Below are 18,327 nucleotides of genomic sequence, written 5' to 3'. Positions count from 1 at the left end.
CCCTGCCCTTTTAGACAAAATTTGGTTACAAGATATATCCGTGCGTAACGCTAATGGACGGAAACGGAGTGAGCTTGTACATCAAACGATGGGCAAACCTGAGACGTAGCAGAGGAACACGCAGCGCTGAAGGATGCATCTTGTTTACATCCATTGAACATTGACAGCAAAGCTGCGTTACAAATGATGGCGCCCAAATTTGAAAGGGTTAAAGTGTAATGAACGCGTGCTTAGCCACAGAGAAATGAAAACGTGATTCTTAGTCCGAGTGGTTTGCATTTCAAGAAGCCTTTGGGGTAAGAACATTGGAGTATAATTGGTTGCCATCGCAGCCATTGAAATAAAGTCTTTATTCTTACAAAGTCCGCGTAAGTTCTGGTTGAAGTCGCTCAGGCAGGATCTCTCATCCCTGGTCACGGTTATTTGCTGAACGAGGTGAGAACTCGCAAGACCAGGATTGTCTCATTTGCAAGGGTGACCCAGAGCAATCGTCTGCCAGTAGGGAGCGATTATCGCTCTGTAAGATCTAAATTGATTCGTATGCAGGTACATCTTCACATTTCGAAAAATTGGATCCTGATGCCGCCACACGATGATGGCCTACCTATGCGAATGTCATCAGGGGATCTTTAACGTCTTATGTCAAGCAGATGGTGCATATGATCATTTAAGTCATTACACCCGCAGTATTAATCAGGGTGACCGCTGATTTCGAACCGTGACGCTTTGCAACGGCAGCGAACAGTCTTGATCGGTCTCGTTTTTTTACAGTTTGCTGGTAAATAAACATCACCATCGCGGCATCTGCAGACCTCAGCACATGCGTCAAATAACTCTGCCTTAAGAGGTCGTATATGCATAATGGGTGAAGTTTTTGGGAAATCATCCCTTACAGCGTATGTTTTTTTTCCTTTTAAGGCAGTGTTATTGATGCACGTGAATGTATTGCTATTTGTGCTTGTACACCCACCGCCAACGCAGCAGCAACATCACCAAATAATTTGTTTAATCTGTAGACTTGCGTTGCTGCCAAGCCAGCAATGCAGGGAGTGTGGCCGGCTTTGCCATCAGTGGTCACTCCTACAGCTGTGAGTAAGTGGTGTACTGACCACTTGGGCTGTCAGATCTTATCTTATATAGTACCTTGTTCCAAGGCGCTTTACAGCAATTATACAACTCTACATAATATGGCAGTGGTTGACGTAAAGAGTTGGGTTATTAATAGTGGTGGTGTAGTTGTGGTAACAGGAGAATGCGTGGGAGAGGTTAAGGAGGGGTTGGGGTAGTGATAGGGATTGGGGTAGTGATAAGAGTTGGGATAGTGATGGGGATTGAGGTAGCTATAGTGATTGGGGTTAGGGTCGTGATAGTGATTGGGGTAGTGATAAGGGTTGGGGTAGTGATAGTGGTTGGGGTAGTGATTGGGGTTATGGTCATGATAGTGGTTGGGGTAGTGATAGGGGTTGGGGTAGTGATAGGAGTTGGGATAGTGATAGGGGTTGTGATAGGGATTGAGGTAGCTATAGTGATTGGGGTTAGGGTAGTGATAGGGGTTGGAGTAGTGATAGTGGTTGGGGTAGTGATAGTGGTTGGGTTAGTGATAGAGGTTGGGGTAGTGATAGGGGTTGGGGTAGGGATAGGGGTTGGGGTAGTGATAGTGGTCGGGTTAGTGATAGGGGTTTGGTTAGTGATAGGGGTAGGGGTAGTGATAGTGGTTGGGTTAGTGATAGAGGTTGGGGTAGTGATAGGGGTTGGGTTAGTGATAGGGGTTGGGGTAGTTTTCAGAAGCGACCTGGCCACAAATGATAGGTCAACTTAGTGGCTTATCATTTGGAAACGTATTACAGCAAAATACTCCCAAGATAAATCCACTCAACCACAGGGAGAGAGAGAGAGACAGAATCGAACCCATGTTCCTCCTGCATGCCAGGCGAGGTAGTTGACATCTCACATTGCTCGAAACGGGGCTGGACGATGGCCAAGAATAATAACAGAGTGACAACTGAGGAATGGAACACGTCCAAAGGGTCGTCCACAAAGCAGATGAAGCAATGAAATCGGTTACGTGCAGGTGCTGGGTGCATCGTTACATCAAAAGTTCCTGAGATGCGGCGGTGGCTTGGGGAGGCCTTCATCCAGCAGTGTTCTTAGCACACTGCGCTACAAAATCGGCAGCCCAGTTCAATTCCCACTCACTACCAACAACGTATGTAACTCCCTTGTTTAGTTTAAGTTCAAATTGAATGGAGTGTCCGTGTTGGTGGTGGCGTGCAACCACGAATATAAAACACACCACTCTTGGTAATACTGCCACAGCTCCATTATCTCTAACTGTATGTTTTCCCATTGCTTAAACCGCTTTCACAGGGAATGCGGTCGGTTGGTAATGTTAAGCTAGAGGTGACCGGGTGGCTACAGGAACTGAACTATTCACCCTGTGCCAGCCGGCTTGTGGCGAGCGTTCTGACCGCTGTGCGCCGTTCTTTCCATCTGTTACGTGCGAGGCGGGAGGGTGGCGGCGAATCTGAGCGTCGATTCTCAGCATCAGCCAACATCCGTGACCAATGACATTTTGAACCACCGGACCTGCTTCTGGTTTGACCAACCCACGCTGACCAGCATAGTGAAGTATGGTCAAACAACCCCCCGTGACCGACACGGTGATCGGGAGGTCTTCAATCGTTCTTGACGACCGATGGATAAGAGTGTAACAGTAAGGTCGGGATCCATAGTGACCTCGTGACTATGCTGGTCACTGCGAGTTTGATACGGTGGGTGGCTGTTGCAGTGGGAGTGGCCAGGTTAGGGTCGCTGGGTTCATTTTGTAGCGCACTGAGCACTGCGCCTTTGCTCCATTACACAGTGACTCCGCAAACCACAGCAATGGGGTTGCAGAAATTTGGAGTGTTTGCACAACTTTCCTGCAAATGCGAATCGGAGCCAGCCGACCGGCGTGTTGGGCATCAGGGGTCTTGCTGCGTCGCCCGCTTGGAGTTGCCCTGTCGGCCGTGTGCTGCGGTCGCCCTGAGTCACCGGAACATTTGTTAGGGAGCCTCCATGAACGCGAGCTGGGCAGTCAGCGTGGCCACAGCACCAGCGTCCATGGATCCGTTCACACCGCACCCGCGCTTCCGATCAACACGGTTGGCTACGCACGGTGTGGAAGAAGTTCAACTCGCGTACGTACATTCCATCCGGTAGTTTTCCCGGGGAAGTGACTTCCCAAAGCAATGCCATCTGCTTAATGAACAGCGTCACGGGGTCTCAACTCAACCAGGCTCAGCCGAGTGGCGGCGACTGCGGTGCTCGCTCTGACATCTCGTGACGTTTCTCTCGTGTGCCTTCAGCTCGCCAGTTGGAAACCGCAGCCCGTGCACCAGGACCAGGCTCGGTGTGACTCCTCGTCAGGCTCGGTGTGACTCCTCGTCAGGCTCGGTGTGACTCCTCGTGCCTCCACCGCCACGGCAGCGACGCAACGGTGACTTCATCAAGCAACCACTCGCGCGATTTACCTACGAGTCACACAGCATCCACCTACGATACACAGTGATTCACTCACAGAGCATGAACCTACTATACACAGTGATTCACTCACACGCAGCATGCACCTACTATACACAGCGATTCACTCACACACAGCATCCACCTATATACACAGTGATTCACTCACACACAGTATCCACCTACTATACACAGTGATTCACTCACACACAGCATCCACCTACTATACACAGTGATTCACTCACACACACCATCCACCTACTATACACAGCGATTCACTCACACAGCATGCACCTACGATACACAATGATTCACTCACACAGCATGCACCTACGATACAGTGATTCACTCACACGCAGCATGCACCTACTATACACAGTGATTCACTCACACACACCATCTACCTACTATACACAATGATTCACTCACACAGCATCCGCCTACGATACACAGTGATTCACTCACATGCAGTATCCACCTATATACACAGTGATTCACTCACACGCAGCATCCACCTACTATACAGTGATTCACTCACACACAGCATCCGCCTACGATACACAGTGATTCACTCACACACAGCATCCGCCTTCGATACACAGTGATTCACTCACACACACCATCCACCTACTATACACAGTGATTCACTCACACACTGCATGCACCTACTATACACAATGATTCACTCACAGAGCATCCGCCTACGATACACAGCGATTAACTCGCACAGCATCCACCTACTATACACAGTGATTCACTCACACAGCATGCACCTACTATACACAGTGATTCACTCACACGCAGCATGCACCTACTATACACGGTGATTCACTCGCACAGCATCCGCCTACGATACACAGTGATTCACTCTCACGCAGCATGCACCTACTATACACAGTGATTCACTCACACAGCATCCGCCTACGATACACAGTGATTCACTCTCATGCAGCATGCACCTACTATACACAGTGATTCACTCACACCATTCACCTACTATACACAGTGATTCACTCACACACAGCACCCACCTACTATACACAGTCATTCACTCACACACAGCATCCACCTACTATACACAGTGATTCACTCACACACAGCACCCACCTACTATACATAGTGATTCACTCACACACAGCATCCACCTACTATACACAGTGATTCACTCACACAGCATCCACCTATTATACACAGTCATTCACTTACACACAGCATCCACCTACTATACACAGTGATTCACTCACACATAGCATCCCCTTACTATACACAGTGATTCACTCACACACAGCATCCACCTACTATACACAGTGATTCACTCACACACAGCATCCACCTACTAAGCACAGTGATTCACTCACACAGCATCCACCTACTATACACAGTGATTCACTCACACACAGCATCCACCTACTAAGCACAGTGATTCACTCACACAGCATCCACCTACGATACACAGTGATTCACTCACACAGCATGCACCTGCTATACACAGTGATTCACTCACACACAGCATCCACCTACTAAGCACACATTGATTCACTCACACACAGCATCCACCTACTAAGCACACAGTGATTCACTCACACACAGCATCCACCTACTAAGCACACAGTGATTCACTCACACACAGCATCCACCTACTATACACAGTCATTCACTCACACACAGCATCCACCTACTATACACAGTGATTCACTCACACACAGGACCCACCTACTATACACAGTGATTCACTCACACAGCATCCACCTATTATACACAGTCATTCACTCACACACAGCATCCACCTACTATACACAGTGATTCACTCACACATAGCATCCCCTTACTATACACAGTGATTCACTCACACACAGCATCCACCTACTATACACAGTGATTCACTCACACACAGCATCCACCTACTAAGCACAGTGATTCACTCACACAGCATCTACCTACTATACACAGTGATTCACTCACACACAGCATCCACCTACTAAGCACAGTGATTCACTCACACAGCATCCACCTACGATACACAGTGATTCACTCACACAGCATGCACCTGCTATACACAGTGATTCACTCACACACAGCATCCACCTACTAAGCACACAGTGATTCACTCACACACAGCAGCCACCTACTAAGCACACAGTGATTCACTCACACAGCATCCACCTACTAAGCACACAGTGATTCACTCACACACAGCATCCACCTACTATACACAGTCATTCACTCACACACAGCATCCACCTACTATACACAGTGATTCACTCACACACAGCATCCACCTACTATACACAGTCATTCACTCACACACAGCATCCACCTACTAAGCACAGTGATTCACTCACACACAGCATCCACCTACTAAGCACACAGTGATTCACTCACACACAGCATCCACCTACTATACACAGTGATTCACTCACACACAGCATCCACCTACTAAGCACAGTGATTCACTCACACACAACATCCACCTACTAAGCACACAGTGATTCACTCACACACAGCATCCACCTACTATACACAGTGATTCACTCACACAGCATCCACCTACTATACACAGTGATTCACTCACACACAGCATCCACCTACTATACACAGTGATTCACTCACACACAGCATCCACCTACTATACACAGTGATTCACTCACACACAGCATCCACCTACTATACACAGTGATTCACACACACAGCATCCACCTACTAAGCACAGTGATTCACTCACACACAGCATCCACCTACTATACACAGTGATTCACTCACACACAGCATCCACCTACTATGCACAGTGATTCACTCACACCATTCACCTACTATACACAGTGATTCACTCACACACAGCACCCACCTACTATACACAGTGATTCACTCACACACAGCACCCACCTACTATACACAGTGATTCACTCACACACAGCATCCACCTACTATACACAGTGATTCACTCACACAGCATCCACCTATTATACACAGTCATTCACTCACACACAGCATCCACCTACTAAGCACAAAGTGATTCACTCACACACAGCATCCACCTACTATACACAGTCATTCACTCACACACAGCATCCACCTACTATACACAGTCATTCACTCACACACAGCATCCACCTACTATACACAGTCATTCACTCACACACAGGACCCACCTACTATACACAGTGATTCACTCACACACAGCATTCACCTACTATACACAGTGATTCACTCACACAGCATCCACCTATTATACACAGTCATTCACTCACACACAGCATCCACCTGCTATACACAGTGATTCACTCACACATAGCATCCCCTTACTATACACAGTGATTCACTCACACACAGCATCCACCTACTATACACAGTGATTCACTCACACACAGCATCCACCTACTAAGCACAGTGATTCACTCACACAGCATCCACCTACTATACAACAACAACAACAACCGCCATTCGCCACTAAGTGGCGGTGACGTCACCACGACGCTTGTGCCAGGCTATGTGCACCCTGAGGCCACGTGAAGTGTCGAACGCCCGCTGGCAGGAGGTCACGGGGCAGACCCAGGTGCCACGGGTCGACTGACTGAGATGACTGGCTGATGCACCACCTGTGCCCCCTACTGTGCCAACCTGCTGTGCTTTAGCCACCCGGCGCTCCGCTCGCTGTTGTGAGCGTCGCTCCTCCGCCCTCCGTTGTTGTTGGAGGGCGACTGCCTCCAACTGCCCAGTAGCATCCTTCACGAGCCTCCTCCACAGAGGCCGATCTTGACACCGCTGGTACCAGTCATCGGCAAGTCCACTCAGCTCCACGTCCTCCTGTACCACATCACTCCATCTCTTCTCTAGCCCGTGCCGCGCCCGCTTAGCCCCCTCAATCCGGCCAAACAAAAGCTGTTTCGGCATGCGGTGGCTGGGCATGCGGGCTACATGACCCAGCCATCGCAGCCTTGCCTGCCGGAGGAGCTCACCGATGGGACCCTGCCCAGATCTTTCAAGGATCTGTGAGCTCCTCACACAATCCAGTCTGGTTAAACCCAGGATGGATCGTAGGCAGGTCAGCCTAAATGTTTCTAACCGGCGAAGATGTTCCATTAGGGGGGTCCACGTTTCGCAAGCGTAGAGAAGGGAGGGAATGACCGTGGCCGAGAAGACCTGAAGCTTAGTGCGGAGCGACAGACCAGGTAGCTTCCACACAGCGTTACGCAACCGATGAAAAGATATTGCCGCTCGACTGATTCGGAGTGAGACCTCTGCTGTTAAACTGGAGCCAGTCATAAGCACACTGCCCAGGTATGGGAAACTCTCCACTCTCTCCACAACTGCCCCATCACCGATTGGGAGTTGTGGGGGTGGAGTGTCCGATGGTACAAAATACCCAGGCAGGTGCTTAGTTTTGGTGGGGCTGATGGTAAGGCCCCACCTCTTAGTGGCACGCTCCAGTCTCAGCAGCAGCGTCTGCAACTCCTCCTCTGACTGAGCAGCTATTACCAAGTCATCAGCATACATAACGTGGTTGAGCAATAGGGAGCCATCCCTTGACCGCACCCGGGCATCGATTAGCCTCCCATTATATCTGTACCATATGGAGATTCCCCCGGTACAGCTATTGAAGGCTTCACGAACTACGTGGTCAAAATAGATGTTAAATAATGTGGGAGCCAGAGGACATCCCTGTCGCACCCCAAGGTGTACAGGGAATGGCTCTGACTCCCGGCCACGTAGTTTTACCCGGGCCCGCTCACCATCATGAAGGTCCTTAATGATCGTGAGCAGAGGGTCAGGTACTCCAAAAGCACGAAGAACGACCCAGAGCCCAGGCCTACTGATGGTATCATAGGCCTTGACCAGGTCAATAAAGCAGAGATGTAGGTCTTGTTGGAATTCCCTACACCTCTGCTGTAGCAGACGGACAGAAAATATGGCATCTGTGCAGGACCGCCCTTTCCTGAAACCGCATTGGGGCTCCGCAAGCCTCTCCTCAGCGTGCCTGGCAAGGCGATGCTGAATAATCCTTGCCAGGACCTTTCCCGGCACACTGAGGAGTGAGATGCCCCTGTAGTTGTTACAGTCTGTGCGGTCCCCCTTCTTAAAAAGGGGGACCACCAGGGCATCCTTCCAATCCTGCGGAACCCGTCCAGTGGTCCAGACTGTTGTTATGATGTCATATAGGGCAGTCTGTGCACAAACGCCACCCTCCCTCAGCATTTCGCTTGGGAGATCATCTCTGCCCGCTGCCTTTCCTGGTCTCAGACTCCGGATCGCCTTCAATACTTCCTCAGCAGATGGCACCTCAGCCAGCCACTCACAGGGGGTGACTTCATCCAATATTTGAGGCACCGCAGCCTCAGCAGGGTCATCCTCACTTTGTGCCACGATGTTTTCCTGGCTGTGGGATTTTCCCTCCCCCAGGACCTCACAGAAATGCTCAGCAAATCTGCGAACCTGTTCCTGGGGGTCGGAAATTGGATCACCGTTTTTTCCCCTAATGATGGTAATAGGTGTGGCGCTGCAGGTTACTTTTTTGATGGAGTTAAATAGCGATTTGTGATCACGGGCCACTGAGGCAGACTCCATCTCCTCAGCAACCCGCGACCACCACCCATCCTTGCAGCGCCTCACGGCTCTCCGAACCTCCGAGCGAAGGCTGCGGTAAGCCTCCTCATTCTCTGACGTGGGATTCTGTAGCCGATGACAGTGGGCCTGTCGCTTTTTCTCAACCATCCTGAACAACTCCTCTGTCATCCAGGGTGTCTGGGGAGGTCTGGACCGCGTACCCAAAGCAGCCATTGCAGCTGCATGAGTCACAGTCCTAAACCTCGCCCATTTACCCTCGACATCAGGAGGAGTCGGGGACGATGCCAATCCCAGCCGCAAGCGATGATGAAATTCTCGCTTGCAACTTTCATCAGATAACTGAGACCAGGCCACTTTAGGTTGGAATGGGGTCCTGGGTGTACACCCACCACCGGAGTGGAAGAATGGCAGGCGCATCTTACAGATGACTAGTCGATGGTCAGAGGGCAGATCAGCTCCACGGTAGGTCCTGGTGTCAAGGACATGGGCTCGCATTCGCTGGTCCGTCACTATGTAGTCCAGCAGATGTTCTTGCTTGGACCCGGCATGCATCCATGATGTTGTGTGGATGCGCCGATGCCGGAACAGCGTGTTGGTAATTACAAGCCCATGGGCTGCACAAAAATCTAGCAGCCTCCTACCATTGTTATTGAGCTGATCTGGCCCATGCCCTCCAATCACTCCAGACCAGGTGCCAGTATCATGACCAACTCGGGCATTGAAGTCACCCAACATGATGACTCTATCCCGAGGGGCCACTTTAGCCAGCACCTGTGACAGGAGGTCATAGAAGGCATCTGACTCATCGGCTTTGCCTGCATCCCTCCACGGATGTTCATCTTCGGTGGGGGCATAAGTAACCACGACCACCATTCCTCGCCTCCGGTTGATGGGAAGGCGAGCCCAAAGTAGCCTGGGGCTTACAGCTTCCCACACCTCACCGCCACGCTCCCACGCCCCCTTCATTCTTTTGTTCAAAAGAAGACCCACACCCTGTTGTTTGGCAGTCTGCTGCCCCGAGTAGAGGACTGTCCACCCCTCATGGTGGCAGGAGCCAGAGCCGGTCCACCGGACCTCCTGAATGCCGCATAGATCCAGGCGGTACCGGTCCAGCTCCCGACAGAGGAGTGGCAGCCTCTCCTCTGCAGTGAGCGTTCGAACATTCCACGTGGCCACCCGTAGTGGCTTTTCGTTGTTTCTGGAGTAGCCCCGAGGGTAGGTATTCAATCTCCTGGCTCCGCCAATTGGGGTTTGGCCAGGAGACGTCATAGACGCCTGGCCCCCCGGGGCCTCCGGCACAAGCTTAGTTGTTACATATTTCACTTTAATTCGTGGTTTTGTGGTAATTAATTGAAGGTGGAGGGGTTACCAGCCCCTCGCACCCGTCCAGAGCCCCCGTTTAGCCCCTGTGGTGGACACATATGCCATGAGGGGAGGAGCCAATCAAAATTGGAACTCCCCCCACAGCACTGTCCACGACAGAGTTGCCCGTCCGGCACCGCGAGGAGGTAGGGGGTTGTTTTGCCGGACCCACCTACTATACACAGTGATTCACTCACACACAGCATCCACCTACTAAGCACAGTGATTCACTCACACAGCATCCACCTACGATACACAGTGATTCACTCACACAGCATGCACCTGCTACACACAGTGATTCACTCACACACAGCATCCACCTACTAAGCACACAGTGATTCACTCACACACAGCATCCACCTACTAAGCACACAGTGATTCACTCACACACAGCATCCACCTACTAAGCACAGTGATTCACTCACACACAGCATCCACCTACTATACACAGTCATTCACTCACACACAGCATCCACCTACTATACACAGTGATTCACTCACACACAGCATCCACCTACTATACACAGTCATTCACTCACACACAGCATCCACCTACTATACACAGTGATTCACTCACACAGCATCCACCTACTAAGCACACAGTGATTCACTCACACACAGCATCCACCTACTAAGCACAGTGATTCACTCACACACAGCATCCACCTACTAAGCACACAGTGATTCACTCACACACAGCATCCACCTACTATACACAGTGATTCACTCACACACAGCATCCACCTACTAAGCACAGTGATTCACTCACACACAGCATCCACCTACTAAGCACACAGTGATTCACTCACACACAGCATCCACCTACTATACACAGTGATTCACTCACACAGCATCCACCTACTATACACAGTGATTCACTCACACACAGCATCCACCTACTATACACAGTGATTCACTCACACACAGCATCCACCTACTATACACAGTGATTCACACACACAGCATCCACCTACTAAGCACAGTGATTCACTCACACACAGCATCCACCTACTAAGCACACAGTGATTCACCGCCCAGCAATTTGACAAATTGGCGCTCTTCGATGTCGCCGCTTGATTCGAGCATCAATAATTGTCTCACTTTTGTATCCTCTCCCATTTGCCTCCTTGTATCATTGTACAGTGTTGTAACAACGTAACAGATTGCAAACTGTCGGTTGTTGTGCCAGCGATTAATTGGCTGTTCGTTATATCGTCGGCGCTGCTGTCGCCCGTTGACGAGCGATGGCCCCGCGGGCCATGAGCGTGTGCAGGGAAAGGCGTTTTGATGCGCGGGCACCGAGTGCCACCAGCCCCCTGCCAGCCGTTTTACGCCGTCCTGTTCCCACAATTGAAGCAATTGGCGGGACCCCGGGGTCCCATCACTGCCCCGGGGTGGGAAAAACCGCGTAGCGACACGAGTCTTGTTGCCTTACCGACAACAACAAAACTAGCGGTCAATCGATCGGCCTCGTCGAGAGCTACTCGGGGCACTAAGTTTCGTAAAAAGTTGAAAAATTACATAAACACGTTAAATTCACTGCCTGGGGGGCGGCGGGCTCGCCTTGGCAAAGAAGCTGAGGATCGACGGCTGACCGGAGGGCGTCGTCGCCGCGCGCGACTGCGGCGGACGCCCCCCCGGGGGCTCGCGTTTGGCCGGTGGGGTGGCGCCCATCGTGTCGATCGCCGCCTGCTGCTGCTGCTGGCGCTTGTTGGCGCGAGTCTGGGCGGGCGGCGCGTTGCTGTCGGGATCACGAGTGGGCGGACTGAAAAATAATATAAGAATAGGGTTTTTCCCCTTTTTTCTGGCAACAAAACTGAAACCTTTTTACGAGGATTCATGTTACTGCATTAACCACAATACCTGCAGTCAAAATGCAAACAAAAAACATCCTATGATAATATATGCATTGTCCTTGAAACTGATTGGTCCACACCAAGGGACGGCTTTCTTTTGAGCCTCGACCCAATTGGTGCTCGACCAGATGACGCCAAAAGGCTCAAAAGAAAGCCGTCCCTTGGTGTGGACCAATCAGTTTCAAGGACAATGCATATATTATAATAGTATGTTTTTTGTTTGCATTTTGACTGCAGGTATTGTGGTTAATGCAGACATGAATCCTTGTAAAAAGGTTTCAGTTTTGTTGCCAGAAAAAAAAGGGGAAAAACCCTATTCTTATATTTTGGTACTGGCAAAGGAGGTCTAATGATGAAAAATAAGAATTATTGACCTGATATTTTGCGGGACCCCGGGGTCCCGCCAAATGATTCAGTTGATTGATTGGTACCCCGGTCACGGAGTTAAGCTCACCCCTGGATAAAAATAGTGTCCGAGAAATAAAATATTTAAATGCCTCGGCCGTTTTGTATTATTTGGTACCCTGGGGAACCGCCATGAGGATCAAACGCACGTCATAATTAACTTTTGCATTGCGCTGTGGCAATGATCTGACCAGATGTGTGTCGTTAAGACCCTCCACCACCTGACACAACCAGATTCAAATGTCATGTGTACAAGTGTTTACCATGGCAATTTTGTTATATTTAAGTTCACCGTGGGTAAATTGAAGATGACATTCTCACGATCAAGTTTAGCAATCTGATACGACGTTTCTCTTAAAAAAAAACGATCTAGGTTTCAACATCATCGTAATATATACTTTTCCAAATGTACGAACAATAAATGGCAGTGGTTTAATGTAATAAAGAAATGCTATTGCTGGGAATAGAAAGTCCCAGTGCGGAAAGATCGATGTTGGTTAATGGTGCAAATATAGAACTTGATCAATACTGTGGGAAAAACAAAACCCACTTCCTTTTTTTGTGACCTATAATAGCACAAGCCGCTGTTTGCCTGCAGCTGGATTTCCAAACATCCATGCATCGTCACCATCATCACCGTAGTTAATGTACCTGTAGGGCACCTTCACCAATAAAGCTCAGTCATGGCAATGGTTCGTCACGCGACTTGAACGTCAATGTGTGTACGTACGTGTTGAACTTCTTTCGCACCGTACGTAGCCAACCGCACTTATCGGAGGTGCGGGGGGGGGGGGGAGGACAAAGAAACTAAACACAAAAAGCAGTTCCCAAGAAATGAGTTTTCAATCCAGATGATTTAAAAGAGCGTGGCTTCCATTGTAAGCCTAATATCGGAAGGGAGAGCAATTCAGCGTGGCGCAGAAGCGTATCTGAAAGCGCGCGATGCAGTGACCGTCTTTGTTTGATGGCTAGACACAAGACACTGCTGTGAGGATGATGGAGAGTGTGTGCTGATGGTTTATGGTCCTTAATGAGATCAGAGGTCAATACGGGTAATGGGGATGATGCTTGAAAAGGGAGAGATGTAGAGAGAGGGAGAGACATCTGGAAATTCAATCCACATTTCCCTATAGAACCCTTGAAATGTTATTTATACCACAACTTTGCGGCCTGCACTGTAGTAGCAGGGGTTTGCCCTGCGTTAATGGTGTTAACTGATGCGAGTGCCTCGTAAATTAATAAAACCATTGATGTTTCCTGTATTATGGTCGTGGGAGGAAGCTGGGATGATGATGATGATGATGTACATCTAAATAGCCAAGGCCATAATTGTGTGTAATGGGAAGCCTAATGCCGAGTTGTAAAGTGAATATAAATTTGATGAGCTATGTTCGGGGTTGTGGCAGCGGGGTTGTGGCAGCGGTGCTGTAAATATAAACAAGTGCTGATTACTCTCACCACCACCCCCACACATTCCTGGCGGTCTCTGAAATAATTCTCACCAACGGCTCTATCAGATACAGACGGCATTGATCTTCCCTTAATCTATTGGCCATTCACCCCATCTCGGATCTATAAATCTTCTAGAGATATCTCTTGCACCGTATTTTATGTCGCACCCTCGCTGTGTAGTTGAAGGGCCCAAGATACAACGGAGAAGGCGCAGGGGCGGCAGCATAATGTAGCTTCTTCCGATTGGTGAGAACGTGACATTCAAACTAGGGATGTTAACGTCACTGTTCACACTTTGCCGGTAAGCGACGTTTGGGGACGGTGATTTGGTGCTGCGGCGTTGGCAGCGGTGCACAACCACAGTGAACAAAAAAAAACCTCAACACATTCGTCAATAACACTCTGGCTTTAAAGAACACTGCCACTCTACTACGTATGTGCTGTGAAGAAGGGCCGTTGCATGAAATGTCGCCGATTGTGCTATTGCAGAGTAATAGTTTTTTACCGAAAATTTGATCTGAAAACGGTTACCGGCTTGCCCTGTTTATCGTTTAACATCCGGTAGTTCAAACGCACGATTCGCTCAACCCATTATAATCGTCGCCATCAACCCTCTGGGGTCCTAACACTCATTAGCACCACCGATCCAGGCTGTGGAACTTCGTGGTCTGTCCCTGTTGGGTTGCCGGCAGGGATGACCACTGCTCAACACTTCGCCATTCAACGAACGTGCGGAGGAGCAGTCTGACCTCTCTCTCGTTCGCAGTCATCACCACCGCCGCATGGATGATTGTGTTTGTGGCTCGCGCTGCTGCTGCTGCTGCAGCCGGAGAGAAACGCGTGCTTTTTTGCCACAGAGGAAAAGGGAGGTGCGCGCGAGGGAGGAGTGCAACTCTTACCATTGCCATATAAAGGCAAAAGCAGGGGCAAGTTGAGCCTCCCATCCATTGCCCCCCCCCCCCCTTCATTGAGTCACCTCGTGCCGCGCCCCAGGCTGTGATCTCGCCCAGCTAGAATGGGCACAATCCAGTGAGCCCAGCGGATCACTCCACCGCCGCTTGCTTGTGTTGTTGGCCTCTCCGCTGTGTGCGTGCGTTTCCTTGTTTCACGCGGGCTGCATTCTGAAGTGGGATCAAGCGCAAGGTGGTCATCGGTTCAGACGATTGCTGTGCACGTGTGCGGGTGATGGCGGGCAGATAGAATCGAGATGAAGAATGCAGGTTAACAAGGAACCATTAAATCTTGACTGAAAGCTTTCGTGACTGCAGGAATGACTATTCACACAAGCGATCGAAACGTCGTAGTTTTTTGTTATTTTCTTTGAACCTATCAACGTGACTTTACCGAAAGACCCAAAGAATAAGGAATCATTATCCAGTCACTTCCTCTCCTTCCCTACCACCCCGCCCCCACCCATCCCATTCTTGCGTGCCCTGTAATGCAGGAAAGTGTTAGCGCGCAAAATGAGTGGCCCAGTGGAATTCAAATGTAAACAGGCGCGGCTCTTGCGGAACCTCATGGCACTCCAACAAGCAGCACAACGGCCCTGTGCAATATGATTTCGCGTTAACTAGCACGGCCAGTGCAATTGCGTGGGGTACATGGCCCTGGATGGAGGGTGGCGGGGGGGTGGATGGGGGAGCGATACGTCAGCACTATGCTTGAATCCGGTTCAATGCAGCGGCATGTGGTTGATATTGTCGCGCAGATGTAGCGGTCACTTGATTGCCGTGCGCTTTCCCGCACGCCAGCCAGCAAGACTTTTTCTTTAATATAAAGATGAGCCTGGTTCTGAAGCTTATAGTTTTTTTTAACTAAAACTAGTGTAGGCCTTGCATTACATATGTACATGAAGAGCACTGCGGAATCTTGACGGCATGTAATGAGCCTACCCTCATGGACTCTTAACAAAACTAATGACTCTAATGAACCGGGGCCGTGAAGAAGACCCATTTTACCTATGATGTATTATTTTATTTTAAAGCCACCGTTGTAATGACTCTTTACACTGCTGGGCCTGTCCTCGGCTCATAGCCCTACCCACCAACTCCGCCCATCCTTACCCCCCCCCCCCCTCCCCAGAGAGCATGAGGCCAGAAAACGTGAAACCGGGACAAAAAATCCTAACTTTTGCGAATGCTTTGGGGTGTAGCCGGGACAGCCTTGACTGAAACCGCCGGTATAGTTGCCGTACGCAAAGCAACCCAGATAACGACACCGCCAGATGAGTATATATTTTTTAAATAGATCGCTCTTCCTAAGTCACACGTGTTTGCGACACCGTAATATTTACACACGCATAGAAGGAGAACCAAACTCCCCCCCGCCTCCTCCTCCTCCCGATTTCCCAGGGGGTTGCGATTGTGCTGTCGGTGTCTCGTCGTGAGATGACGAACCTGTGAACGATTGGCGGAGCAGTCCGACAGCCCTCCTGCTGTAGAGCCGTCCACGGACGATCTGCTCCTGGGCTCCCTTCAAGTGACGTCGTGTCTACCCTGGCGAGGAAACTCTTCCCACCGCCCTGCAGCGGAGAGAGATGTTCGTCGCATGACTATATTTTCCCCGTGATATTTTTATTTCTCAGACCTGGAATTTATCCAAATCAAGTGGAGAAAAAAAATGCATATTGTGGGATTTGTTTTTGGAGCAGTCGCCGGCTAAGGCCATCAACGGGCTGCACTTGGGAACTCGGGTTGGTCATGGGCAGCTGGTACCTGGGTTCGAACCTAGACTCTCAACAATGCCAGTTCAGTTCCCAGACCTGAGCCAGCAGGCTACCGTATGTGGGTAACATTCTTAAGACTCGTTCATATTCCATAGGCCTGGTGTTACAACGAGGATTCTTTTACTGTACGTAAAATAACATTCCTGTGATGGGAGGGAGAATTCCATTATAAATTTTACTTTTATATCTTAATTAAAACTCTCTTGTGCTATTTATATTTGAGTGTTTCGTTCCCCATTCTATACAAACGCAGCCATATCAGCTGGCTCAGGAGTGACATGACTATTGTTTTTGTGCTCTGCTTGAGTAGTAAATCGTCTGGCCCCAGTGTGGACGAGTGGATGATTCGTAAACTGCCCGCCCGGCTGCCAAATAACCCCCCTCGGAGCTGGGTATGACTGACACTGAGTCGAAAGACGTTCAATGTACATATAAAGCAGGCTTTTATCGTGCTCTCCGTGTGAAGTCTCGACACTCAACCTTGGAGCACGGTAGATCTTGGTCGGGTAGGGCATGGGGCGCAAACCCAGGGGGTCTCCACACTGCCAACTCACTTTTTCAACAACAACAACCGCCGTTCGCCACTCAATGGCGATGACGTCACCACGGCGCTTATGCCTGCCAGGCTAGGTGCACCTTGAGGGCAAGTGAAGTGTCAAAGGCCAGCTGGTCGGATGTCACGGGACAGTCCGAGATGACTGGCAGATGCACATTCTGGCTGCTCCCCACTCTGCCGACTTCTTCCAACACAGCCACACGTTCACCCATTTCAGCTTCGGCAGCATTACTTTTGTTGCGAGCCAGTGCCCCAGCGCAGCTTTCCGCCGCACAGCGCAAATCGGCGCTCTTTCACCGGTAATCACCGTGACGCCTCGGGACCACCGCGGCGGCGGCGGCGGCGGCACTGCCCCGCACCGCGTGCCGAGCTCGCGGCTCCGCGCGTCATCCCGGCACGGCCGCGTGGCGGCGCCCACTCAGGAGGGTGTCACGTGCCCGCGGCCGGCAAGGGGAGCGCTCTCCGCTGCTATTTCCTGTGGCCGCCCCTTCTCCCGGGCTCCCCAACAACAAAAGGGCTTTTATTCGCGAGGCTGCTGTGGTCCATCACAAGGCCGTCCAGGCAACCCCGCCTTCTCTCCCCCCCCACCCCATCAACCACCTCCGGCTGTGGCTGCTGCCGACGCCACCGCCGCTGTTGAGCTCTGAGACTGGCGGTGAAGAGAGAGAGAGGGGGAGAGAGAGAGGGAGAGAGATTGGCTCCTGTCTCGTTCGCCAACCCGCACTTTGGCTAAGAGCAGCGTTGCACGGCTGGCCGGTAACATATTGCTGTGCGTGTGTGTGTGGGTGTCTTGCTTGTTGGACCGTTGTGCTGTCTGTCTGGCAGAGGTTCTTGCGTTTGTGCTTAGCAGGTGATGTTATAGGATCTAGAGGGGCAGCGTGGGAGTGGTTTTCAACTTGCTTCTGTTT

The 18,327-nt window shown here is 50.5% G+C and overlaps 1 protein-coding gene across 4 annotated transcripts in view; it reads left to right on the top strand.

Moving 5' to 3' along the window:
• LOC116952449 (plastin-3-like) overlaps positions 1–18,327 on the top strand; it is a 93,975-nt gene that overhangs the window by 30,172 nt on the left and 45,476 nt on the right. For 3 of the 4 annotated variants that reach the window (XM_032971806.2, XM_032971802.2, XM_032971803.2), the window contains exon 2: positions 3,348–3,478. The gene's annotated coding sequence lies outside the window, so the exon portion shown is untranslated. Of the gene's footprint in view, positions 1–3,347; positions 3,479–17,947; positions 18,176–18,327 lie in introns of those variants that run through there. The other variant, XM_032971804.2, reaches the window with a different exon arrangement.

The sequence above is a fragment of the Petromyzon marinus genome, chromosome 47 (genome assembly GCF_048934315.1).
Source record: "Petromyzon marinus isolate PM22_M1 ecotype Great Lakes invasive population chromosome 47, UKy_Petmar_22M1.pri1.0, whole genome shotgun sequence".
NCBI lineage: Eukaryota > Metazoa > Chordata > Hyperoartia > Petromyzontiformes > Petromyzontidae > Petromyzon > Petromyzon marinus.
Note: the sequence above shows the minus strand (reverse complement) of the source record. Positions and strands in the feature narration are given on the sequence as shown.